The sequence below is a fragment of the Oryctolagus cuniculus genome, chromosome 4, assembly GCF_964237555.1.
Source record: "Oryctolagus cuniculus chromosome 4, mOryCun1.1, whole genome shotgun sequence".
NCBI classification, from domain to species: Eukaryota; Metazoa; Chordata; class Mammalia; order Lagomorpha; family Leporidae; genus Oryctolagus; species Oryctolagus cuniculus.
The window spans coordinates 94,030,128-94,056,175 of NC_091435.1; the positions used below are offsets into that span (position 1 = coordinate 94,030,128).

Below are 26,048 nucleotides of genomic sequence, written 5' to 3' on the forward strand. Positions count from 1 at the left end.
GCCTGCTTCTGAGTCCTCCCCTGGGTTGTGCCCCAGGTGGATGGGAGCTGAGGGGTGTCTAATGGAGGAAGGGCCTGGCGTGGCGGGGTGGGGTGGGAATCACGGCCCAAGGGGAAGAGGAGACGCATGGCTCAGAGCATGTGAGCCAGGCTCTTTGGGACCATCAGATAAGACACTGAAGCCAGAAGCAGGGCGGATCTGGGGCTCTGCCTTCCTTCCCCCTCACTGTCAGTGGGGCACTGGTTCCAGCCAGCTCTGCCCCCTGCAGGGCTGTCCAGCCTCCTCTTCATCTGGCCAGCCTGCCCCGCTCCTCTGCAGGACCGCGGCAGCACCCCGACCTTCCCCCACCTCTCCATCTCCTGCTCCTTCTTTCCCATGCCGCTGCCAGAGAGGTCTTGTGGCCATCGCCATCCGATTGGGTGGCACCCCAGCGACCGTTCTTCAGGAGCTTGTGTGGGCTGCAGGCTGGAGTCCCAACTTCTGTAGCCAGACAAGGTCCTGCGTGACCTGTTTGCTTTCATCGCTCACACCCCTGCTGCCCGCTCCCTGTCAACAGTTATGTTTCAACTCCACTGGATTCTTTGGAAAATCAGCCGCAGCATCTGCAGGTTCTGCATCCATGAACTGGACCAGCCATAGACTTAAAATAATTTTAAAAAGTTGTGTTGGGAGCTGGCAATGAGCCTTGCAGTTAGCACACCTGTGTCTCATATCAGGTTGCCTGGGTTCCAGTCCCAGCTCTGGCTCCTGACTGCAGCTTCCTACTAAAGCTGACCACGTGAGGCAGCAGTGATGGCTCAGTAATTGGTCCCTGCTACCCGTATGGGAGACCTGGATGGCCATCCCAGCTCTTGGCTTCATCCCTGGCCCAGCTGTGGCTATTGTGAGCATTTGGGGAGTGAGCTAGGTTGCCCTTGTTCTGATGGCGTATGGACTTCTCTCTCTCTCTCGTCATCATTCCCTAAGCATTGTGGTACAAGAAGGACTAGCACAGCATTCACATCCCATCAAACATTATAAGTAATCTGGCATTGAGGTAGTCTGTAGGAGGATTGTGCAGGTTTACATGCATTTTACATAAGGCACTTGAGCATCCAAAGATTCTGGAATCTGCAGGGGATTCTGGATCCGATCCTCCATGGACATCCAAGGATGACTGTATTTTTCTAGAACTTTCCTATGTTTTTCATTGCCTTGGTCTTTGAACATTTTCCTGCAAATCCCCTCTCACTTTCTCTCTCTCTCTTCTTTTCTCTCTCTCTCTTCCTTTCTCTTTCTTTCTCTCTCTCTCTCTCTCTCTTTCCCTCCCTCCCTCCCTTCCTTCCTTCCTTCCTTCCTTCCTTCCTTCCTTCCTTCCTTCCTTCCTTCCTTCCTTCCTTCCTTTCTTTCAAGATTTATTAGACAGAGTGGCTGCACTTCAGATATTGAATGGCCACCTGAAAGAATCCTGGGATGGAGACCTTGGGCTGGGTACCCAGATGATTCTGAAGCTCTGCTCTTCTCTGGCCCTCATGGCCTGGGCTCACCCCCTACGTGAGAAGATGACCAGTGGGCTTGCCCCACAAGGCTCCCTCAGGGGCTCCCCCCACCACCTTCCCCACCTGCCAGACTTCCCAGTGGGGTCAAGTCACCGCATCTTCAGGCTGGGGATGCGCTGACTTGACAGAGGGGGAAAGGAACCATCCGAAGTCCTATGTCCTCCCTTCTCTGCAGGGGACACATCCCAGCACCCCAATGTGGGCCTGAAACTGCAAATGGTACTGAGCCATACAGAGACCATGTTTTCTCCTAGACATAGATAGCTATCATGAAGTTCAGTTTGTGTGTTAGGCATCACAGAGATGAACTACAATGAAGAATAATAGGATAAAAAATTATGACAATGTACTGGAATAAAAGCTATTTAAAATGTACGGCCTGCTTATTTATGCAATGTTCCACTTTTTTTTGGATTGTGATTGACCTTGGGTAACTGAAATCTTAGAAAGGGAAACTTTGGGTCGGGAAGCCACTGTTCCCAAAAGGAGCTGTAATGAGTCAGTCCACACATGCCAGTGGGGGCTGGGAGAGTTCACGGCCTTGCAAGGGGGACACAGTCACAAGACTGGAGAGCTGGGATGGCATGGGGGCTCCACTCTGGCAGCGGCCCACTGAGGAGCCTGGGAGAAGCAATGGTTCACACTGGGTGAGGCTGAGAAGCCTGAATTTCCAGAGCAGATGGCAGAGAGGGGCTTAAAAGGCGTGGGGAAAGGTGGGCATTCTGGAAGGGACATAGGAACAGTCTTCCACGGCGAGGCTGGGGAATGCGCCTCCCACCACGGCCATTCCTCAGCTGCTCACCGGTACAGTCCAGGACGGCTGCTGTGAGAAGCGAGTGCAGGACTTGATTCGCTGGCAGTGATGGAGGTGACAGGCCTGGGCGATAGAGGCCAGGCGGCAGCCCTGGACGGTCAGAAGGCAGGAGGTACGATGACTGTGACAGCGAGCGAGGTTAGGGTGACAGTCATGAAGGATGCACCTTTCAGAGTTTTAGAGATGGTGGACGGAACGCAGCATCCTTAGTGGAAAAACAGATGGCCACAGAATACGTGCATATTCAAGAGAGACCAAAAGTGACTGGACAGGAGGCGGAGAGTGGTCGCCCCTATAAAAGTCATGATCTCTTGTCGGTTTCTGGATCTGAGCTGATTTCAGACCCAGAGCCTGCTGACTGAGAAGGGGTCCCAGGAGAAGGACCCCATGGTCCCCTGGCCAGCGCCCACCTTATTGAGCCCCTCGTCTTTCCCCAAAGGGACCTTCCTCGACAGCAGTTACATTCTGGGGAGAGGAGATGGCTCAGACATTCCAGAGACGGCTGGACGCGGCACCTGGGTGGATGCTGACGTCCAGAGCATTAGCACGGTGCCCGGGTTGCAACAGGGGCATGGGGCGTCCTGCCCTAAGACCTGGGCTACCGTGGGTTTAGGGTGTGATTGAGACTGATCTACTTGTTAGTTGGAGAAACCCCCATGGCGGAATGTTGGCCAGAGCTATCCGAGTGCAGAAAGTCAAATGCAGACCTCTAAAATGCTCACTCACCTCCCGCCAGAATGAAAACCACTCTGTCCCATCCTAAGGGGAGAGATGGGAACCGGTACCATGCTCTGACAGTGGCAAGCTGGTGCTCATCCATCACATCTCTGCTTACACCAACCGTGCGGCCCCGCAGAAGCTGGGTGGGTCCCGGAGAAAGCACACAGCCTCCTGCACACCCAGGCGAGACGTACGGCCCAAGCTCGGCTTTGCTGTCAGATGTGCTGTATTTGCTGGAGCCGATTCAGAGCATCGTGAGGACAATGTGTGCTGCCTACAGTCTGGCAGATCAGTTCTTCGCTATGTCGGTCAGAAAGAAGATCAGCGATGGTTTGCATTGCTGCAGAACGAACAATAATATTCAGCTATGGTTTTGTCCCAAGCCTGTTGGTTCATTCACCCTTTGTCGTAATAGTGTCTGCAGAGGTCTGGGTCATCTGGACATTTGGAACATCACATTGACCTGCGGGATTGATGACACTGTGCTGCTGGCCAACCCAGATGAGCAGGAGGTGGCTGCGGAGATACGTGCACTCCCCTGGGTGGCAGAAGGAATGCTGGGGGGATTTAGGGTCCAGCCACCTCTCTCGGCCACATGGATAAAACTCTCAGGGACCCTGGAGTCGAGTGTGCCATAATAGTCCCTCCAGGGAACAAAACAGATGCTCCCGGCCTGTGCCGTGGCTCACTAGGCTAATCGTCCGCCTTGCGGTGCCGGCACACCAGGTTCTAGTCCCGGTTGGGGTGCCAGATTCTGTCCCGGTTGCCCCTCTTCCAGGCCAGCTCTCTGCTGTGGCCCGGGAGTGCAGTGGAGGATGGCCCAGGTGCTTGGGCCCTGCACCCCACGGGAGACCAGGAAAAGCACCTGGCTCCTGGCTTCGGATCAGCGCGGTGTGCCAGCCGTAGCACGCCGGCCACGGCGGCCATTGTAGGGTGAACCAACGGCAAAAAGGAAGACCTTTCTCTTTGTCTCTCTCACTGTCCACTCTGCCTGTCAAAACAAAACAAAACAAAACAAAACAAAACAACAACAACAAAAAAACAGATGTTCCCATCTTGCGCTCATGCTACACAGAAAGTAGCACAGTGCCTAATGGGATACTGTGGGTTCTGGAGGTGACGCACTCAACACCCAGGAGCTGTTTTCTGGCCCATAAGCCAGCTTTGGATGGGACTCAGATCAGGGAGTAGCTCGGCGGCAGGTGCAGGCTGCAGTGCAAGTGAGCCCCGTCATGCAGCCCGCACAGCCTGCCAGACCCTCGGGTTTTGGAGGTATTGGTGGTGGGAAGAGATCCCATAGGAAGTTTTTGCAAACCACAGAGGATAATGATGCAGGGACCTGGGGTTAAGGAACAATGCCATGCCACCTGGCACAGAAAACAGCTCTTGGGGCACAACTGAGCCCCTGTCAAAGGGAAACCTTGACCATGACACGCCAATCAACCACAGGTACTGAGCTGACTAATGCCCCACCCCAAATTCACGCCCATTCACAGTCTATGGGTGTGACCTTATTTGCAAATAAGGTCTTTGCAGATAATATCTAATTATTACAAGGCCAGATTTGGACACAGATACAGAGGGGAGAACCCCATGTGAAGACAGAGGCAGAGGCTGGAGTGGTACACCTGCTACCTCTGGTCTCAAGGAGCCCAGAACACCTGAGGGGCAAGTGTTACTTGTGGTTCTATGGGACCCTTGCTCTGTTCCCTGCTGACAGGGAACCCCATTTGAGTGTCCAGACCTCTAACTCTCAGGAACTCAGGGTTGAGAGAATGGGAATTGGGAATTGGGGGTGGCCACTGAGAGTGATTGAAAATGGAGCTACTCCTCTTCTGTACCTTTGTTCCTAGGCCCATCTCTTCTCCCTGCTGAGGTCACAGCAACACATGGAAGTTTTTGGTGTGCTGAGTGTTCTGTGTCCAAAGGATGCTGTCCGTCCACCAGGATGCTAGCTCTGAGCCAGCCCCTGCATTGTGCCTTCAGGAAGCCCACAAAATGCCGGCGGCTCTGCAGTGGGGTGGCAGTTGACGCGTCTGTGAGCCCCGTGGGGAGGGCCTTCCCTCCTTTGCTGTAAAGGGAAGATTGATTTATTCGAAAGTCAGAGTTAGAGAGCGAGGTCTTCCATCTGCTGGTTCACTCCTCAAATGACTACAACAGTCAGGACCGGGCCAAAGCTAGCCAGGCGCTCCAGCTGTGTCTCCCACACAGGTGCAGGGGCCCAGCACTTGGTACATCCTCCACTGCTTTCCCAGGTGCATTAGCAGAGAGCTGTGTTAGAAGTGGAGCAGCTGGGACTTGAACCAGCACCCATATGGGATGCTGGCGTTGTAGGCAGTAGCTTAATCTGCTGTATCACAACACTGTTCCCTAACTATTTAATTTAAAAAGTATATTTATTTGAAAGATAGAGTAACAGAGAGAAGGAGGGAGGGCAGGAGAGAGAGAGAGAGAGAGAGAGAGATAAGGGAGGGAGAGGGAGAGAGAGAGAGATCTCTAATTTGCTTCATCCTGCTCCAGCCCTGCCTCAGCCTCTTGGAGAACTACGGGCTCAGTCCACACGGGTATACACGGGTACTCCCCCTGACCTATGGGGACAGTTGTCTTCAACAGGTGCTTCAGCTGTGCTACTGACACCCCAGCTCAATACCCAGAGTTTGATGGGTGTTCTCTAGACCATGGAGCCCCTGGGCCACTGGCCCAGGCACTAGCAGCTAGGGTGACGCCAGTGAGCTTGTGATTCTCAGGGTCAACTTTGGGCCAGAGGACTTTGGTAGGCGGGTGTGGTCTCGGCAGTGTGCACGCCCTCGGCCTGGTTCTCCTCCCACCGATCCTCCTCTGGTTTCGGGAGGGCCAGGTGAAGACAGGGAAACTTCTGGATTCGGCTGCAGGGACTGGGACAGCAAAGGGTCCCAGAGCCTCAGCAGACACAGACGCTGCCTCCGGCGTGGAGCTCCGGAGGGCATTTCCGGCAGAGGGCATGCCCTGGTTGCTGAGACCATCGCTGTACACTTGACTGTAAGGACCCAAAGCAGGGAGGCCAGCTAGTGGCTCTTTCATTAGAGGCCTTCCTGGCTACAGAGTAGGGCCCCAGGGGGAAGAGAGCCAGGAGCCAAACTGCTTCATTCTGCCTCCTGTGCAAAGCACAGGTGCCATTTCCAGTGAGAGGACTGAAGGTCACTGCCAGTGTCGGGCACCCCAGTTCCCAAGCATCAGCACTCTTGTCATTTGTTCCATTGGGGGAATTGTGTGAAACTGCTGTTTTTGTGGGTTGGAAAACATATGGGTAATCTTTTTGGTTCAACTTAATATAGTGCTGAAGGTGTATATTTGGGAACATGGCAAGGAGTCTGTGTAAAATGCAATTAAAAGTTTAGTATAATTTGGTGCAAAAATTTTTGAAGTATGCGTTTATGAATGTGAGTGAATCTTTTCCACAGTGGCTGTCCCTGGAACGCCCCCTACAGGCCAGCTGCTGAACAGAGCACTTTCCTTGCCATTACCTGGTTGTAGTCTCAGAGCAACCTCAAAAGTATGTGCCATTCTTATCCCCATTTCACAGATGAAGGAATAGAGGCAAGCAGAGGTTGAGAAGCATGTTTAGGGGCACAAAGCTGGTGAGCGACAGGGGTGGGGTGTAGACCTAATCTGTCTGACCCATGAACCATGTACTTGACCCGTGCACAGACTGTCCTCTTGAACTGCTCTTTGCAAGCTGCGGGGAGCGGGATGTGGATGGGGACAGGACATTCGAGTTGAAGAACTTATTCCAGAAAGTTCTGGACTCTCTGGTCCCTTTGTCATCAGAAGTGAGCTCTGTGGAATCTAAAGGGCCGTATAATCTGTGGGACGTTCTCCAGGAAAAATAACACAAAAGCAACCTTTTGCAAAGTTTGCAAACTTTTATATTCAAATGAACATGTTGCTAAGGCCACTCCTGGTCTTGGAAGAGTTTTGTGCCAGGGAGGGTCCTGAAGTTTAAGCTTCATTTTCAAGCTTCTGTTGACCGTCCGGCTCAAGGTGTGGGTGTGCACGTGTCTATGTGTGCGGCATCTTCATTCCCACTGCAGAGGATACCAATATTGATTCTTGTAGTCACCAAGGGGAGGTGCTCTCCTGGGCCCTGTTTGCAGAACAGCTGCACCCTCCCAGCCTCCTTCAAGGCCCCTAGGGTTCCAGGGCCACTCCCTGTGGTTGCCCTTGGGCTCAGCTGTGCTCTGAGGAGGAGGAGGAGCGGTGGCTGATGTGGCTCTGACTGCAAACGGTGGCCTCCCTTCCAAAGAATACGGGGGTGGGAAGGCACAGCAACTGGATAGCATGTTGGATTCTCCCTGCACTGAACAGAGGAGGGCACTTTGGTTCCCTTGGGAGCCACTGACCCTACAGAACATTGTGCAAGTGAAAACTAGCTAAATGTTTAAATGAAACTGTATATAATTTAATTCATCTTCAATTCAGGTTTAAGAATAGGGAACACTGGGCTGGCATTGTGGCATAGCAGCCACCTGTGATCCCGGCATCCCATATGAGCACTGGTTCACATCCCGGCTGCTCTACTTCCGATCCAGCTCCCTACTAATGCACCTGAGAGAGCAGCTAAAGATGGCCTAAGTATTTGGCCCCTGTACCCACATGGGAGACCTGGAAGAAGTACCTGGTTCCTGGATTCAGCCTGGCTCAGCCCTGGCTGTTGTGGCCATTTTGGGTAGTGAGCCAGTGGATGGAAGATCTCTCTCTCTGCCTGTGCCTCTCTGTATCTGCCTTTCACATAAATAAATAAATCTTATTTGAAAGTCAGAGTTACACAGAGAGAGAAGAGGCAGAGAGAGAGAGAGAGAGAGAGAGAGAGAGAGAGAGACGTCTTCCATCCGATGGTTCACTCGCTAGATGGCCACAATGGCTGGAGCTGCGCTGATCCGAAGCCAGGAGCCAGAAACTTCTTCCAGGTCTCCCACGCAGGTGCAGGGGCCCAAGCACTTGGGCCATCTTCTACTGCTTTCACAGGCCATAGTAGAGAGCTGGATTGGAAGAGGAACAGCTGGGACTAGAACCCAGCGCCCATATGGGATGCTGGCACTTCAGGCCAGAGCATTAACCCGCTGCCCCACAGTGCTGGCCCCAATAAATGAATCTTAAAAAAAAAAATAAAAAAAGAAAGATCCTGCTTGGGACACCTGTGTCCCTCATGTGAATGCCTGGGCTTGAGACCTAGCTCTGCTTCTAATTCCAGTTTCCTGTTAATGCACACCTGGGAGTCAGCAGGTGATGGCCCAAGTCCTTGGGCCCCTGCCACCCACATGGGAGACCTGGATTGAGTTCCAGATTTACAGCTTTGGCCTGGCTCAGGACAAGCTGTGGCAGGCATTTGGGAAGTAACTGTGGTTGAGGAGCTCGCTCTGTCTCTATCTCTTTGCCTTTCAAAGAAATGAAGATAAATAATAAATTTGAAAAAAATTAAATATTTATTTATTTGAAAGAGTTACACACAGAGAAAAGGAGAGGCAGGGGGAGAGGGAGAGGGAGAGAGAGAGAGAGAGAGAGAGAGAGGGCTTCCAACAGCTGGTTCACTCTCCAATTGGCTGCAATGGCTGGAGCTGCGCTGATCCGAAGCCAGGAGCCAGGAGTTTCTTCTGGGTTTCTCATGTGGATGCAGGGACCCAAGGACTTGGGCCATCTTCCACTGCTTTCCCTGCCATAGTAGAGAGTTGGATCGGAAGTGGAGTAGTCAAGACTTGAACTGGTGCCCATATGGGATTCTGACACTGGTGGCAGCTGCTTTACCCGCTATGCCACAGCGCCGGCCCCCCAAAAAATTAAAGAAAATCTATTTTAAAAAAAGAATAGGAAGCAACAAAGTGTTGAGTATGTTCACCTGGGTTCTGTGCTGTAAGTTTAGAGAGGCGGCTCGCTCAGATGCTGGGAGGGCTTTGACCCTGCATGCAGTCTCCCTCCTCACCTCTGGGGGCGCCTGGAACCCGCGACTGCGCCGCGTCTGATACCCATCGAGGCTCTCAGGAGGGGCTCCGGAATGAATACATGGACACAGAAAGAAAGGGCCAGGAAATGGACGGGAAGGACATAATGAGACAGAAGAGGAGCAGAGACTGACCACGTTTAAGCAAAACGACTTTGCGTGTCTGCTTTCGGCAGGACCTCAGAAACAAGGAAGGGAGAGAGGGTGGTTATAAAGATGAGTGAGTGGGTGCTCCTGTGCTCGGGTGTCAACAACAGAATGCCTGGGGCTGATGGACTTGTAAAGAAAAGGGGTTTATCTGGCTCGTGGAACTGGAGGACGGAAGCCCACATGGGACAAGAGACGCGTGCTGTGTCACAACGTGGAGGGAAAGTGGTGGGCAAGTGGGCTCGTGTGTAGGAGGGAAGCGCGAGGGGCCGGCCCGCTCTGTAACATCCTGCTGTCCGGAGCTGATCCAGTCCTACAAGAACTGCCTCCACCCATCCTGATGACCTCGTAAAGTTTCTAGCTCCGCTCAGTCCCACTACACTGGCAATCAGATTTCGATATGAGAACTGGAGAGGACAGAGTAGATACAGAAGGCACTGTGCTGTGGGCAAAGCATAACAGCCCCCTGGAGGGAGGGCCAGCCTGTCCCCAGCGATGGCTTCCCTGGAAGAGGTGCACTCGGGATCGCTTCGTGTCAAGCATGGCTGTTGTAAATGTTGACAACCTGCTTGACTCTTGTTGCTCTGCAAGTGACAGATTAATGTGTCTGCTTACAACTCTGGAATCGTTACCCATTTCTGTGTCTCCGGCAGTTTGAACGCCTGTGATGAGGGTGAGGATGATGATGGAGGCTAACTCAGTTGAGTCATTTTCACTCATTGTCCTGGTATCCTGGATGGAAGTCCAAGGTTCTTCCGCTTAGGAAAGTTTCTGGTTCCATATTTGAAAGTCTCTCCCTCCCACTCCATGTTTCTGTCCCCAGTCCCTGGAACTTCAATTAATCAGTCTTGGACTGATCCTCTACAGCTTTTTTTTGACAGGCAGAATGGACAGTGAGAGAGAGAGACAGAGAGAAAGGACTGCCTTTGCCGTTGGTTCATCCTCCAATGGCCGCCATGGCTGGTGCGCTGCGGCCGGCGCACCACGCTGATCTGAAGGCAGGAGCCAAGTGCTTCTCCTGGTCTCCCATGGGGTGCAGGGCCCAAGGACTCAGGCCATCCTCCACTGCACTCCCTGGCCACAGCAGAGAGCTGGCCTGGAAGAGGGGCAACCGGGACAGAATCCGGCGCCCCAACCGGGACTAGAACCCCGTGTGCCAGTGCCGCTAGGTGGAGGATTAGCCTAGTGAGCCACGGCGCCGGCCCCCTCTACAGCTCTTACCTTTTCTCGTGTATTTTCTGTTTTGGATTTTTAGCCTCTTTTCTGATCTACTAACCTTTCTATTGAAATGATCACATTTTTAGTTTTCAAGAGCTCTGTCCTTTTGCAGAGCTGTCTTGCTTTCAAGCATTCTTCTTTTTTATGTGTAGTAGTCTCGCGGCTTTCTCTGAGGATACTTTATGTGTATTTCAAAGTGTTCTCTTGTGTTCCCAAGCTGTTCCATGTTTCCTCTAAGATCATTTTCCTGTTAATCTTTTTTCTCTCAGCTTTCTATTTTAAAAATATTCAGATTCACATATCAGTTTGAACAAGTCATGTGATGGGTACTCCATACCTTTTCTTTAACCATCGTTATTAACAGGTTGCCATCTTTGCTTCCTTTCTATTTTTGTTTCCTGAATCACTGGGAAAAATGATGCCTGCAGATATCACATTATTCTCCCAAGTATTCATCATCAGTTTTCTTTAAGAATAAGGACATTCGGGCTGGCACTGTAGTGCAGTGAGTTAAGCAGTTGCCTGCAGTGCCAACATCCCGTACGGGTGCTGGCTCAAGACCTGGCTGCTCTACTTCCTGTCCAGCTCCCTGCTAATGCACCTGGGAAAGCAGAGGAAAATGGCCCAAGTGCTTGGGCCCCTGCAGCCACATAGGAGACCCTGAGGGAGCTCCTGGCTCCTGGCTTCAGCCTGGCCCTGTCCTGGGCCATTGTGGCTATCTGGGAAGTGAACTACTGGATTGAAGACTTCTCTCTCTGTCTCTCTCTCCCTCTCTCTCTCTCTGTGTGGCTATGCATTTTGAATAAATAAAATAGATCTTTAAAACAAAAGAATAAGGACTTCTTCCTGTACAACCTCAAGATTGTTATCACACCCCAAACACTTGACATTAATTAATAATATCTTCTAATAATATCTACAGTTCATCTTCAAATTCCCCATTTGTGCTCAAACTTGCTTTAATTACATTTCTTTGGGAGGATCGAGGCTCCATCAAGAGATACATATTTCGTTAGTGATTCCACATCCTCACTCTTTAACCTGAAACAGCCAACTTCTTACACCTTACCAATATTTGGTGGTTTTGATGGCACTACCTTTTAGAATAGCTTGGGCTAGCTGTCTTGTGGAATGTTCTAGACTCTGGTTTTATCTGATTGTACTAACCAGCTTAAACACTTCTCACAAGAACACTCCCAGGTAATTTTGTGTACTTAAAAGCACATGACACAGGGAAGCAGGTGTTTCCTCATAATTAGACTCAGCTGTTGCGTTCTCAGCACTGCTATGACAGGAACGGAGCGGTGGCCTTTCACGGGCCTGCCATCGGAGACTCGCATTCCAACTGCCTGTCACCCCATCAGGGTGCTGTCTGCTTCAGTCACCTACTTTTCTCTCGCAGGTAACAAGCCATCAGAAGGAGGAAATTTAAAGATTTTGCAAATATTTTTCTCCTCATCAAACTCTCTCCCATAGATTTAGCCCCCGATGTCCTGAGCCAAGCCTTCCCTTACTGCTTGTAAATTGGCAGTATTTAGCAGTTGTAACCATCCAGTACTTTGTGACTCTACAAGGTCCTGGGTTCAACTTGTACTTTGCAAGGCCTAGTTCTGGAATCAATCACTTCTCCAAGCACTCCTGGTTCTTTCTAGTGGTTGCCCTTAGTTGTGGTGGAAAATCTCCCCGGATGAGATTGGCAGTCTTCCCCTCCCAAGCTCTGCCTCTGTACTTAGAATGTGTGGTTCCATGGTTTTCTGGTTTGCATTATTTATGGTGAGAAGTTCCGTGGTTGGTCATTGTTTCATTTGATGCTTTTTTCATTCAGTGTTTCAATTTTTTCTTAAACTGCTTTTAATTTTTTTTATTTGTCTTTGGTTTTTAGCATTTGAGTTTCTTGGATTTGTGAGATGCTTTTTTCCATTATATTTAAAAATGTTTCAGGCAGTATTTCTTCATATATATATATGTGTATATATATATATATTTCCTGCTTACTGGAACTTCAGTTACACATGTTCAACTGCTAAATATTGTCTCAAAAGTCACCAAGGCTCTGTTCTTTTTTTTTTTTTCAATATTCTTTTCCTTTCTTTTTTTTTTTTTTAAACCTTTCTACATGAAAGGCAGGTGACAGAGAGAGAGAGAGAGAGAGAGAGAGATCATTCATCCATTGGTTTGCTCCCTCAAATGCCTGTAACCGCTGAGGCTAGGCTAGGCCAAAGCCAGAGCCAGGAACTCCACCCAGGTCTCCCGTAGGGATGGCGGGGACCAAAGCACTTGGACCACCTGCTGCTGCCTCCCAGGATGCATAAGCAAGCAGGAAGCTGGATTGAAAGCAGAGTCCCCGGCTTGAACTGGCACTCTGTTACGGGAGGTAGGTGTGCCAGTGACTTAACCCACTGCAACACAATGTCCAAACTTCTTGCTGATTCATTCTGGGTAGTCCTATCGTCCTGCCTTCAAATTCACAGATGTTTTGTTTTCTGCAATTTCCAATCCTCTCTCTCTCTCTCTTTTTTTTTTTTTTTTGTTTTTTTTTTTTTGACAGGCAGAGTGGACAGTGAGAGAGAGAGAGACAGAGAGAAAGGTCTTCCTTTGCTGTTGGTTCACCCTCCAATGACCGCCACAGCCGGCGCGCTGTGGCCGGCGCTTTGTGGCCGGTGCACCGTGCTGATCCGATGGCAGGAGCCAGGTACTTCTCCTGGTCTCCCATGGGGTGCAGGGCCCAAGCACTTGGGCCATCCTCCACTGTACTCCCTGGCCACAGCAGAGAGCTGGCCTGGAAGAGGGGCAACCGGGACAGAATCCAGCGCCCCGACCGGGACTAGAACCTGGTGTGCCGGCGCCGCAAGGCGGAGGATTAGCCTAGTGAGCCGCGGCGCCGGCTTTCCAATCCTCTCTTAAACTCATTCAGGAAAATTTTGACCTTTGATATTGTACTTTCTGATCAAGAATTTTTAGTTGATCTTTTTAAATGGTTTCTACTTACCTACTGAATTTTCCCATTTGTTTATTTACTGTGTTCAGTTTTCCCCTTTAAATCCTTGATTATTCTTTTAAAAGATGTTTTAAGTCCTGTGTCTGTGAATTCTAACATCTCTAGCATGGCTGGTTTTCTTTCCTTTGGCTGATTTTCCCCCTCAATTACGAGTTCCATTTTACTGCTATTTTGTTTATTTAGTGATTTTTGATTGTATGCGGTGCATACAGGTGCCAGGCTGTTGGGATTGTGCGGTTTCCTAGGTTGTGGAGGCTTATCTTAGCAGGCAGGGCGCTCCGGTAGGTCAGCTGGACTTCGCCCCGCAGGCTTGTTTTAAGTGGAGCTGGTCTAGGCTGTTGCTCACTTTTATTAGGGATAATCTTGGGAGAGAAGGGTGTACTCCAGAAACCGCAGCCCTTCTGCGACCCCGGTTGAGTTCTGCGTTGTGCAGCCCCTGTGATGACTGGAGCTCTGAGTCTGCGGGTTCCGGGGGACCCGTGGACCTCCGTGCAGCCCTCCACTCCCATACCTGTTCTCTCCTGCGCCTTGGGGACTCTCATCTGCCCGTTCTCAGTGGAGTGCTCAGCTGAGACCCGAGGTGACCTCTGAGTAGATTTCCAGAGTGTCTCTCTCGATTTCAGTACCCCGCCCCACAAAGGCCGGTTGCCCAGCAGCCCTGGAAACCGGACCTCCCCTCGGCAGCTCGGCGAGCCCACTTTGCCTTCCCGGCCGCGCTCTGCATTGCGTCTCTAGGAAGAGGAGCAGATGACGTGGGGCTCGTGGGGTTCTCTCTGTCAGCGGCCACAGTTCTGTACTGTCTGTTGTCCAGTGTCTGAAAGAACTTTCCTTACAAATTGTGTCAAGTTTTATGGTTATCTGTGGCAGGGGCAAGTTCAGTGTTAGCTCCTCTGTTGTGTCCAGAGCTGTTGAGAAATTTTAAATGCCCCAAATTAATTTTTTTAAAAGTCCGCTTTCAAATTTTCTTATTCCTTCTAATGGCTTTAATAATTTTGTTAGATTGTCAAGCTTATCCTAATTGCAAGCTATATTGGTGTAAGCTGTTTATAAGAGCCTCTTATTATCTCTTAATTTTTGTAAGAATTGTAGTGATTTCCCCTTTTTTAGTTCTGACATTGATTTTTTTGTATATATGTGGGGTTTTTTCTTGATAAGTGTTATTAGGGGCTAGTTAATTTTTTAATTGAATGCTTGGCTTTTTTGATTTTCTGTTTTTTACTTTATCATTGATTTCTGATTTCCCTCTAAATACTTCTTTAGCTGCATTATGTAAGATTTGATATGTTATATCTTCATTATCACTCAGTTTGATATATTTTATAATTTTTATATCTTTCTTCTTTGACTCATAGATTGCTTAGAAGTATGTTGCTTAATTTCCAGGAAACTGGAAATACTCTAATTAACTTTTTTTTTTTTTTGACAGGCAGAGTGGACAGTGAGAGAGAGAGACAGAGAGAAAGGTCTTCCTTTACCGTTGGTTCACCCTCCAATGGCCGCTGCAGCCGGCGCACTGCACTGATCCGAAGCCCAGAGCCAGGTGCTTCTCCTGGTCTCGCATGTGGGCGCAGGGCCCAAGGACTTGGGCCATCCTCCACTTGACTGCTGGGCCACTGCAGAGAGCTGTCCTGGAAGAGGAGCAACCTCTGTCCAGCGCCCCGACCGGGACAAGAACCTGGTGTGCCAGTGCTGCAGGCGGAGGATTAGCCTAGTGAGCCTCAGTGCTGGCCTCTAATTAACATTTTTTTTAAATCTTTTTTTTTAATTTGACAGGCAGAGTGGATAGTGAGAGAGACAGAGAGAAAGGTCTTCCTTTTGCCGTAGGTTCACCCTCCAATGGCCGCCGCGGCCAGTGCGCTGCAGCCGGCGCACCGTGCTGATCCGATGGCAGGAGCCAGGTGCTTTTCCTGGTCTCCCATGGGGTGCAGGGCCCAAGCACCTGGGCCATCCTCCACTGCACTCCCTGGCCACAGCAAAAAGCTGGCCTGGAAGAGAGGCAACTGGGACAGAATCCGGCGCCCCAACCGGGACTAGAACCCGGTGTGCCGGCGCCGCAAGGCGAAGGATTAGCCTAGTAAGCCGCGGTGCTGGCCTCTAATTAACTTTTTACTACTGATTTTAAAGCTTAATTCTACTTATTCTACTTAATTCTATATATTTATAAAGCTTAATTCTACTATATATTATAAAGCTTATTCTACTATATATTTATAAAGCTTAATTTCTAACTATAGTTAGAAAACATGCTCTGAATGACTTAAATCTTTTGTAATTTGCTGAAGGATTTGTTAATGGTCTGGCATGTGGTCAATTATAATAAATTTTATACTTTCACTTGAAAAGACTAAGTGTTGTGTCATTTTTGGTGTAGTGTCACACAGACACACACACACACACACACACACACATATATATGTATATACATAGCCAGGTTTTCAGTTATCTTGTTTGTTAGTGTCTATATCCTTGTAAGTTTTGTGTTTGTACATTTGTTCTATCAGATGTTGAGATGTTAAAATGTCTATGATTTTGAATTTGTCTTTCTCCTTAAGTTCTAGCAAATTTGTTTGCTCGTTCAACTTTGTTGTGGCCGGCGCCGTGGCTCACTAGGCTAATCCTCTGCCTAGTGGCTCCGGCACACCGGGTTCTAGTTCCGGTCGGGGCGTCGGATTCCGTCCCGGTTACCCCTCTTCCAGGCCAGCTCTCTGCTGTGGCCAGGGAGTGCAGTGGAGGATGGCCCAAGTGCTTGGGGCGCTGCACCCCATGGGAGACCAGGAGAAGCACCTGGCTCCTGCCATTGGATCAGCACGGTGCGCCGGCTGCAGCGCACTGGCCGCGGCGGCCATTGGAGGGTGAACCTACGGCAAAAGGAAGACCTTTCTCTGTCTCTCTCTCTCTCACTGTCCACTCTGCCTGTCAAAACAAACAAACAAACAAACAAACTTTGTTGTAATGGGTCTCAAAATTCTCTGACAGATTTTTTGGTCAAGTTGTTTCCATTAAAAAAATACTGATTTTAAAAACATAACTTAAAGCTGCCTCATGCACACACACACACATACACACTCACGCACACACACACACCAAAAAACACATGATCCACAAAGCTTTCTCCTTTCTTTCTGAAGGTTTTACCACACATTGTTACCATTAACCAGTCTTTTGCTATTAAACTTAAATGGCCAATTGAGACAAACAGTTCTAGGTCCATTCTTCCACCACTGATTAAGACTGGGGAGACAGGTATTAGGGATAATATACGTTTGGCCTTCTGAGTTTTCTGGGAAGACTTGGTGACCTTGCTAGCGCCAGCAGCCTTCTTGTCCACTGTTCTGATCACACCCACAGCAACTGTCTGTCTCATCTCACAGACAGTGAAACAACCAGGAGGAGGATAGTCAGAGGAGCTCTCAACACCCATGGGCTTGCCAGGAACCATATCAACGATGGCGGTATTGCCAGATTCCCAGAATTCAGGGCCCTCTTCCAGCTTTTTTCCAAAACAATGATGAATCTTTTCCTTCAGCTCAACAAGCTTGCAAGCAAGGTGAGCTGGGTGACAATCAAGAACAGGGGGTACCCAGCACTGAGTTGACCTGGGTGGTTCAGATCCATCACCTGAGTGGTAAGCCAGAGTGTCCCATTGGTGGGTCATCTTTGCTGTCACCAGCAACATCGCCATGATGAACATCTTTGACAGACATGTTCTTGACATTGAGGCCCAAGTTGTCCCCAGGGAGAGCATCACTCAAAGCCTCATGGTGTATTTCAATAGACTTGACTTCAGTTGTGACACTGAATGGGACAAAGGTTCCCATCATGCCAGGTTTGAGAACACCAGTCTCTACGTGGCCCCCAGGGTCAGTGGCAATACCAGCAATTTGTAGGGGCAGACGTGAAGGCTTGTCGGTTGGTCTGGTTGGTGGGAGGATGCGGTCCAGGCTTCCAGCAGCGTGGTTCCACTGGCATGGCTGTCATCATGGGTGACTTTCCACCCCTTGAACCAAGGAATATTAGCACATAGCTCCAGCAGTTTGTAGCCATTCCAATCAGAAATTGGCACAAATGCTACCGTGTCAGGGTTGTAACCAATTTTCTTAACGTAGGTGCTGACTTCCTTAACGATCTCCAAGTATCACTCCTGGCTGTAGGGTGGCTCAGTGGAATCCACCTTGTTAACACCAACGACAAGTTGTTTCACACCTAGCGTGCCAGCCAGAAGGGCGTGCTCATGGGTTTGCCTGTTCTTGCAACTGCCAGCTTCAAATTCCCCAGCACAGCAGCAACAACCAGGACAGCACAGGCAACCTGAGATGTGCCTGGAATCACATGTTTGATGAAGTCTCTGTGACCTGAGACATTGCTGGTAGTCACATAATACTTGCTGGTCTCAAGGCTCCACAGGGAGATGCTGATGGTGATGCCACACTCAGGCTCGGCTTTCCGTTCATCCAAGACCCAGGCACACGTGAAACAGCCCTTTCCCATCTCGGCTGCCTCCTTCTCAAATTTTTTAGCAGTTCTTCGGTTGGAGTCACCACATGTGGAGCTCAGACGGCCAGTAGTGGTGGATTTGCGCGAATCCACGTGTCCACTGATGACGGGGTTTGTATGAAGCTTCTCTTTCCCATTTTGCCTTTGATTTAATGGTGGTTTTCATGACACCTCTGTTCTGGTGGCAAATCCATTGCTAGTTCTGCCAAGTTGTTTTTTTTTTTAAGATTTATTTATTTATTTGAAAGTCAGAGTTACACACAGAAAGAAGGAGAGGCAGAGAGAGAGAGAGAGAGAGAGAGAGAGAGAGAGGTCTTCCATCCGCTGGTTCACTCCCCAGTTGGCTGCAATGGCTGAATGGCTGGAGCTGCACTGATCCGAAGCCAGGAGTCAGGAGCTTCTTCCAGGTCTCCCACACGGGTGCAGGGGCACAAAGACTTGGGCCATTTTCTACTGATTTCCCAGGCCATAGCAGAGAGCTGGATTGGAAGTGGAGCAGCCGGGATTTGAACTGGCGCCCATATGAGATGCCAGCACTGCAAGCAGAGGCTTAGCCCACTACACCACAATGCCAGCTACCCCCAGTTTTTAAATGCATATTTTATAGATATATTATTGAGTACATACAGATTTAGTATTGTGATGCTTTCCTACTTGAACTACCTTTGGGTTAGTGTTTATATGGAATATCATATTTCTATCTTTTTATTTTCAACTATCTGTGTCCTTACATTGATGTGTGTCTCTTGTAAGAAGTGTATTTTATTCTATTATTTTTAAAGATTTATTTATTTGTTTGAAAGTCCAAGTTACATAGAGAGAGAGGGAGAGGCAGAGAGAGAGAGAGAGAGAGAGAGAGAGATCTGTTAGTTCATTCCTCAGATGGTCACAATGGCCAAGGCTTGGCCAGGCTGAAACTATGAACCAGGAGCCTCTTCTGGGTCTCCCATGTGGGTGCAGGGCCCCAAGCACTTGGGCCATTCTCTGCTGCTTTCCCAGGTGCATTAGCAGGAAGCTGGATCAGAAGTGAAGCAGCTGAGACTTGAACCAGTGCCCACATGGGATGTCAGTGTTGCAGGCAGTGGCTTTTCCCACCATGCCACCACACTGGTTCCTGTTCTTCCCATTTTACACTAGAGATGTCACATAGGATGACAAACCAATATTGTTTTCTTTGCATGTGATTTTGAAATTTTTATTTATTTGAAGGGCAGAGAGAGAGAGAGAGAGAGGGAACTCCCATCCACTGGTTCACTCCCCAAATGCCCACAATGGTTGGGGCTGGGCCAGGACTGAAGCTGGGAGCCGGAAACGTAATCTAAGCCACATGATAATATGGGTGGCAGGAACCCAATTACTTGAGCCATCGCTACTTCCTGCAGTCTGCAGTAGCAGGAAGCTGGATTCAGGAGCTGGAGCTGGAAATTGAATCCCGGTGCTCTGCTGTGGAAATGGGCATCGTCACCATTAGGCTACATGCTCACCCCTGTGTGGGATTGTGAATTTTGACAGTGCCAATTTTTCTTATCTTTATAGTTGTTTTACTCAGCTATGTCTCAGAAGTGACCGTTCTGGTCAATTTCCCTATGTACATGGGTGCATTCAACATCTAGATTCACCATTTATTTTAATTTCTAGAAAGTTTTCTTAGATCTTAATTTCTGTGGCCAAACACTTGACATTTTATTTTATTTTAAATAATCCTTATAATAATACAACCTATGTGTACAATAAGCTTCACCAATTTTAAGTGAAGGCTCTGGCCCCTGGGTCACACACCTCTGCTCAGAGTTCTCTACTCAAGATGAAGCCCTCTCAGGGGCTGGCACTGTGGCGTAGTGGGTAACGCCACTGTCTGCAGTGCCGGCATCCCATATGGGCGCCGGTTCAAATCCTGGTTGCTCTACTTCCCATCCAGCTCTCTGCTGTGGCCTGGGAAAGCAATGGAAGATGGCTCAAGTGCTTGGGCCCTGTACCCACATGGGAGACCAGGAAGAAGCTCCTGGCTTCAGCCGTTGCAGCCACCTGGGGAGTGAACCAGCGGATGGAAGGGCCCCCCCCCTTTCTGCCTTTGCCTGTCTGTAACTCTGCCTTTCAAATAAATAAAAAATCCTAAAAAAAATGAAGCCCTCTCCTTGTGAGGTGGTGACTGCTACCCCTGTCCTGCCCCTGCCAGGAGCCGCGTGCTCTCCCTGCCCACGTGGTCTTCACCTGACTCCCGCCGGGAGCGGCTTTGCCATGGGATGTGTGATTTCCCCAGTTTCGTGTAAATTAAAATTGGGGAGTTTCTGCTTCCTGGTTATGATGTGGACATGGATTATATGCGATTTATGTTACGCATCCTGTTGATTTCTATGAGTTTCACAGGTTATGTGAACATAATCAGATGTAGACAGTTGCCATTATCTTAAGAGAACCCAGTACAATATTTTCTTAAATATCGGTTTCATTTATTTTGGAAGTTTTCTGCAAATTCTAGTGATGCTTGAACGACAGCTGCTATTGGAGGGTGTGGTGCTGATAGGCTACTGGGGCCCGTGGGAATGGGAGCCTCGGCCTACGCTTTGCTTATACGCGCTGGTGCAGGAGCTGGCCCTTCTGCTGGGGGCCCCGGGAGGAAAACTTTGCTCTCCTTCTCCCTGGAGGATGAATCACCGGCCCCCCACCACACACACACACACACACACACACACACACACGGGAAACAGAGGGGCAAGTGAATGGGAATCCTTTTTATTCTGCCTGCACTTCCAATTAGCCACCTGTTCCAACCCGCATCTCTCTTCCATCCGCCCCAGTGAGCCCGAGGCTCCCTGGTGCTCTGTGAGGGCCCAACAGCTCCTTCCCGTGTTTCTTCACCCTGCGCTGATGTTCTGGTCTGTAGCTTCCTTCACCCCGCAACTTTCGCTGCCCCTCTCCTCTTGCTTGCTGTCTTCCAGACTTTTCTCAGACTCCTGTCTGTTGATTCCCTTCTCTCGTGCTCTTGTGGCTGCAGTTGATCTGCTTTGATTCTTGCAGTTTGACTTTTATGGGGAGGCAGGAGGGAACGGGACTGGACAGAGCTCGTTCATTTGCCTTCTTTTGCGTTTTTGAGTGTGCAGGAGGAAAACTCCCTATTAGATAGAGAAAGACGATGGCAAGAGGTTCTGTGGCCTCCAGGGGCGGCAGCTGGGGGGGCCTTGACATTTGCTCCTGAATCAGCTGCATTCTGGTGTGGTTGTGGTGAGAACTGAAAGATCTGCCCAGTGGGCACAGTAGACCCCTTGGTGGTGGCTGGAGCTGAAGACCCTGCCTCTCTTCCCTTGGGTATGTGGTTTGACATCCTGCACACTGTTGAAAAATGTCTTTAATGTAGCAGAAGTATAATTATCTGCTGCACTGACGTCTCTCCTTGCTGTTTAAGGCTGCCTTCTATCCCATTCTGAGAGGCACCATGGTTTGTTTAACCAACTCTTTTTTTTTTTTTAAATATTTTATTTATTTATTTGAAAGGCAGAGTTATGGGGAGGGGGGAGAGAGAGAGAGAGAGAGAGAGAGAGAGAGAGAGAATCTTTCATCTGCTGATTCATTCCCCAAATGGCCTCAACTGTTGGGGCTAGGTCAGGCTGACACCAGGAACTTCTTCCCACGTGGTTACAGAGGTCCAAGGACTTGGGCCATCTCCTGCTGCTTTCCTAGGCACATTATCAGGGAGGTAGATTGGAAGTGGAGCAGCTGGGACTCCAAGTGGCACCCATATGGGATGCCAGCACTGCAGACCGTGGCTTAACCCACTGCGCCACAGTGCCTGTCAGACCCTTAACTAACTCTTGTTTTTGGGCCCACCCGCCAGACTGGACTTCCTTCGGTGCACAGCCATGCCTGGATGCACCCTCACCCCTCTCAGAGCCAGGGAGACTCCCTGTGTCTGTGGCTCTGGCTCCCTCCCTCGTGGACCATCAGCTAAAGCCCACACTTCCCCTCTCCCCTCCCCATATGCTTTGCTCATAAACTCACAGAAGTATTAAGAAGGAAACGCAAGAGCACTGGGAACACCTCCGGGCACAGGCATGGCTGGGATACAGCACAGGCACCCCATCCTCTGACAGTTCCCATCCTGGCTTAGCCGAGCCCGCTTCGCAGTGTTTGCTTTGGCTGCTACCCCAGGTGAGTCAGCCACCCAGGACTCCTCTTTCCAGCTGGAAGAGCCTGGGTCCCAGGCCTTTCTATGAAACAAAGGCCAGAACCGTGGTGTGGCCCTGGTCTTCACCAACAGAGGCTCAGATCCATGTGGGTCAGGGCCTTCCCAGGCACCCTGGAGGCTGAGTGAGGAAAACACATCGGTGTGGTCCCAAGACTCCTTTCTCTGGTTTCAGCCCAGTGAGCAGTCCTCCCACGGATGCACACTGTGTGTGGGGGGAACAGTGCTCCGGCTGTGTCCCATTGGCTGTGGGGCTTACAGATGGGAACACAGGTAAGGTTCCTGGACAGTCCCAACACGACTGGGTCCCCAACAAAGTCAGTGTCGTCTCCTTTTCCCCATTGACCTAGAGGCCTCTGATCCATCTCTGCCTGGCTCTTAGGCCACGCCTGAAGCATGTTCTCCAGCTGAATGTCAAGGCTGCAGCTTCTTTATGGGGGGCTTAGAGTCTTGCCTCTTCTCTTGTGTGGAGTTTCTGGGCCCACCCTGCTGAGTGTCCCTATTGGCTCTGGGTGTGACCACACTCCGGGGCTCCAGCCTCCTTTCCCTCTCACCCAAGTGGTGGCACAGGGTCTCCCCTATTTCTGACGTGTGAGCAGTGCGGGACCTGTACCCCGACTAGGCAGGATTTAGACCCCAGGTCTGCCCTTGATGAACCATGTGCGCTTTCAGAAGTTGTTTGACAGTTCTACATTTGGTTTGCTCATCTATAACCATAAGAATAACACACACTGCACAAGACTGTGAGTAGAAAAGTGTCCGTACAGACACTATTCTGCAAGTGGCCATGCACGGGTGACACTGTTTTTAGAAATAAACACACACTCCCTGGTGGGTTGGGGTTGTGTTAGCTGGAAATCTCTTCAAATGCACAGCTCCTGTCGGGCAGCTCGTAGCTCCCAGACTGATGGGAACCTCCAGGCTCATCCCTTCACTCATTCAGTGCATGAATATTAATTTCAGCTGACCGGTTGCCAAGCCCTGGGAACACATCACCAAGGGGAAAACCAGAATGCGTGCTCTCCTGGAGCTTATTTTGCGGTGAGGGCTACAAGCAGTGAACATCATACATGCATCGCGTGGCTTGTTAAAGGCTGGTAAATACTGTGAGAGTAGCGGAGTGGAGGGGAGGCGGGGCTGCTGGGCCACGGCTGTAACTTGATGCAGGGCCCCCCAGGAAGGCTTCCTGGAGGAGGAGACATCCCTGTGGCCAGACCCTGACTTGGGAGCAGGCCTGGAATGCCTGAGAAATGGAGTGAGAGAGTGAGTGTGGGAATTATAGGACACGAGATCGGGGCAGCGAGGCCGAATCGGAAAGGCCTTGTGGCCGCTGCAATGGCGTTGCTGTTTGTTGCTGTTCATTGTTTTTGTAAAGAAAGTATCCCTCAGCCCATATAGTCACGTCTCATAGTCCAGGAACCCAGGCCAGTGACCAACTTCCATGGAACGCAGTCTAAAGAAATCCTTAACGTTCCAAATCACTTTGCATTCTGGGAGATACCAGCCTATTGTTTCTTCAAAATCATTCCTTTTTTTTCTTTTAAAAAAGATTTTATTTATTTATTTATTTTTTTGAGAGGTAGAGTTATAGACAGAGAGAGGGAGAGACAGAGAGAAAGGTCTTCCATCCACTTGTTCACTCCCCAAACAGCCACAATGGCCGGAGCTGGGCCGATCCTAAGCCAGGAGCCAGGAGCTTCTTCCTGGTCTCCCACATGGGTGCAGGGACCCAAGCACTTGGGACATCTTCCACTGCTTTCCCAGGCCATAGTAGAAAGCTGGATCAGAAGAGGAGCAGCCAGGACACCAACCAGCGGCCATATAGGATGCTGGCACTGCAGGTGGAGCTTAACCTACTATGCCACAGTGCTGGTCACAAAATCATTTCTGAAATCACGATTTCTATACAAATCTGCATGTGCTTTCTTTCTTGGTGCAGCCACAACCCTTGGGACAGAAACATGCTCCACTGGCCAGCAGGCTCTGCATCCGAGGCTTGTGCAAAGCCCTGGAAGCCACGGGGGCTGTGATCCTCAATACCCAACTCTGTGCTCTGCTCTGAAGGCACTCAGAGACTTTGAGCAGAAGACTGGCTTTACTTGACTTGTGTTTTGAAGGGATCCCTCTGGGGGGATTGGTGGAGAAGAGGTTTAGGAGGGGAAGAATGGACCAGAAAGAGTAGTTAGGTGACTATTGCAATAATCTAGGTGAGACATGATAGTGGCTTGTATCAGGATAGTATTAGTGGATTTGTTTGAATGAAGAGCAGAAGCAGCATATTCTAATGGACTGCATTTGAGAGTAAAGAAAAGGAAGCATCAAGGTCCAAGGTTTTTAGCCCGAGTCATGGGGAAATAGAACTGCCATGATCAGAAGACTGAAGGCTAGGCAGATTTGGGAAGACAGAACCAGGGATTCTCCTTTGGACAGTTGAATATACTTATTTGAAGTTCAAGGAAGAGTTCAAGAATGGAGGTACGTGCTTGGGAATCTCCTGACTATAAATCCCTGCTTCGGATGAGTGAGCAAAGAGAGTGAGGAGTGAGGAGGTGCCCAGGAGTCCTCCAAGGTGCAGCAGTAGGAGGTAAAGAGCAAGCAAAGGCTGCAAAGGAGCCGCCAGCGAGGTGCAGGGAAACGAGGGCCATGGTGTCTTGGTGCAGCACGTTTCCAGGAAGAGGGGCAGCCAGCTGTCCCGGGATGCTGACTGGCGCAGCAAGAAGACGACTGAAAGCTGCTGGATTTTGCAACGTGGAAGTTGCTGGCAATCTTGTTCAGAGACATTTTAGTGACATGGTAGGGCCAGGATTGGAGTGGATATACTAAAGAATGGGCACAGGTGTACTGGAGGTAGTGAGTACAAGAAATACTTTCAAGTGGCTTTGCAATGGAGGGGAACAGAGAGACAGGATGGAGGGAAAGAGAGGGTCAACCAAGGCATCTCTTTGAAGATGGGAGAAATGATAGTTTGATTGGATGCTTACAGAAAAGACTTGGTAGAAAGAGAAAACTTGGGATGTAAGAGAGTAGAATTACTGGAGATACGTCCCATGTAGATGAGGGGCTGGGTTTAGATGGGAGCAGTGATGATTTTTTAAAAAGATTTATTTATTTATTTGAGAGGCAGACTTACAGACAGAGAGAGAGGTCTTCCATCTGTTGGTTCACTCCCCAAACAGCCACAATGGCTGGAGCTGGGCTGATCCAAACGTCAGGAACCAGGAGCTTCTTTCAGGTCTCTCACGTGGATGCAGGGGCCTAAGCACTCCTGCCATCCTCCACTGCATTCCCAGACCACCAGCAGGAGCTGGATCAGAAGTGAAACAGCCAGGACTTGAACTGGTGCACACATGGGATGCCAGTGGCTGCAGGTGGATGCCTAACCCACTACACCGCAGAGATGATTAACGTATAGTCAAAGGAAGCAAAAGAATACACTGGCAAGATATCAGTAGCCAGGACCATGTGGTTCATAGTGGGAATCCAGAATTGTTTTTTTTTTTTTTTTGAGATTTCTCTCCTCTCCTCTCCTCTCCTCTCCTCTCCTCTCCTCTCCTCTCCTCTCCTCTCCTCTCCTCTCCTCTCCTCTTCCTTCCCCTCCCCTCCCCTCCCCTCTTTCCTTCCTCCCCTCTTTCCTTCCTTCCTTCCTTCCTTCCTTCCTTCCTTCCTTCCTTCCTTCCTTCCTTCCTTTCCATCTTTTTTTTTCCTTCCTTTCTCCCTCCTCCTAACTTTGCCTTTCAAATAAATAAATGTTTATCATCAGGAATGGACAATTAGTGGCTGGTGTTGTGGTGCAGTGAGCTAAGCTGCTGCCTGTGATACCAGCATCCCATATCGGAGTGCTGATTGGAGTCCCCACTGCTCTACTTCCTACCCAACTCTGATGATGCACTTGAGAAAATAGTGTAAGACGACCCAAGTTCTTGGGCCCCTGCCACACACATGGGAGATCCACATGAAGCTCCAGG

At 49.8% G+C, this 26,048-nt stretch overlaps 1 pseudogene; it reads right to left on the reverse strand.

Moving 5' to 3' along the window:
- Nucleotides 1-5,821: 5,821 nt before the first annotated feature.
- The window catches only part of LOC100356571 (elongation factor 1-alpha 1-like), a 35,141-nt pseudogene continuing 14,914 nt past the window's right edge, over nt 5,822-26,048 (reverse strand).